The sequence below is a fragment of the Propithecus coquereli genome, unplaced genomic scaffold (assembly GCF_000956105.1).
Source record: "Propithecus coquereli isolate 6110/MARCELLA unplaced genomic scaffold, Pcoq_1.0 Scaffold386, whole genome shotgun sequence".
NCBI classification, from domain to species: domain Eukaryota; kingdom Metazoa; phylum Chordata; class Mammalia; order Primates; family Indriidae; genus Propithecus; species Propithecus coquereli.
In genome coordinates, this window is record NW_012149574.1 from 1,787,355 (window position 1) to 1,788,961 (window position 1,607).

The 1,607-nt window shown below is 31.7% G+C and overlaps 1 protein-coding gene across 1 annotated transcript in view; it reads left to right on the plus strand.

Annotated features, from left to right (window-relative positions):
• The window catches only part of CD200R1 (CD200 receptor 1), a 10,513-nt gene that overhangs the window by 6,854 nt on the left and 2,052 nt on the right, over positions 1 to 1,607 (plus strand). The window lies entirely within an intron of this gene.

A 1,607-nucleotide genomic window follows, 5' to 3' on the forward strand; every position in this document is an offset into this window, starting at 1 on the left:
ATATGATTATAAAAAGAATTATACTATTTAATAAAAATGGAGTTATATTCTTTGTTACATTTGCAAGAGAGGGAATGAGTGTGTTAGGACATGAGTTTCTTCTGAACTCATATCTCTATAGAGGTGTTGATATTCAATGCCTAACAGTTTTGCAGACGTGATAAATTGGAATTGTGTATTTTTATGGCAAACGTTCTGTTGTGGTATATTTATCAAATAACCAATGTCTATAGACTATATAAGTAGCAAAATATGTACTATGGAGGATTTGTAAAATATGATCTATGTGCTAAGAGAATGGCATGGGATGACATGATTCTCTTCTCCATTTCTTTTGGAGTAAATATTGGGAAAGTGTATATTAATGATTTTTTAATATCATAAAAATATTTTTAATTATGAAACATTATGAAAAAATAAGTCTGTTTGCTTCATAGCAGGAACAAACATTAAAAGTTTTTCATCATGATAAAAATTAAAACAAAATGATTCATTCTTCAGTCATACCATCTGAGATATTTAAGACAGCTAATTTGTCTTATTAATATATTTTCCTTCCTCCATACATTTAAGTTACTATAGGGTTTATTCTTAAAGGGATTTTTAGACTATTTTGGATGTAAAACTAACCTAATGACACTTAGCACATGCTATTTTGATCAAACCAATTTGACTTGGCCAAAAATCCCAATCCATTAAATTTCTTCATACAAATATCAGCAGTGTGCACAACAGACATCATAACTCTGTCCTTAAACTTTAGTAATTCTTTGCTTATCCCTGGTTGAGGTGTGGCTCATAGTTAGGTCCAAAAGTATCTGTCTAAATATTATTGAAAAGCAAAATAGGACAAAACTGTGCTTATATTTGAACTTGGTAATGTCAAAACAGGTCTGTCAAATGACCCCATAGTAAAGATTCAAGATAGTTTATAAAGGTTAAATTATATTGTGCATAAAATAATTATATGAAAATTTCAACTATGGGGGTGTAACATGGTTGAACATTGGAATCATGTGGGCAAAAAATTATATATATTCTTCAAATCCACTCTAGACCTGCTGAATCAGAAAATCTAGACATTGGACCAGGTATGTCAGGTTAGGTCATCCAGGAAGTAGAACTGAGATGGAGTTAGGACTGATTACTTACATATTAGGCCATATTTTTACAATCTCATTTTATGTGTCTCATTCATTATGTTTTATCTCTGCCTCCCCCCTTTTAATTTTTTCCTCTGCTTTGCTTTGTTAGATTGGTTAGTTCTCTCTCTCTTTCAACACCTCTAGTAGTTGGAAGGTGATCCATCGTAATATACACCTATTAGTGGTTATGCTCTATTTATAAACATCTAAAAACAGCTTTCCTGAGGTATAAGTGATATATTTAAAGTGTACAATTTGTTAAATTTGCACACATTTAAAATGTACACTTTGGTAAGTTTTGGCATAGTTTTACACCTGTGAAACTGTCAGCATAATCAAGATAAAAAACTTGTCCATCACCCCAAAAAGCTTTCTTATGCTTCTTTGTAACCCTGTATCCAAACTCTTCTTCTCCCATAGCCCACTCCTGAGGCAATCGCTGGTCTGCTTTCTGTATCTATA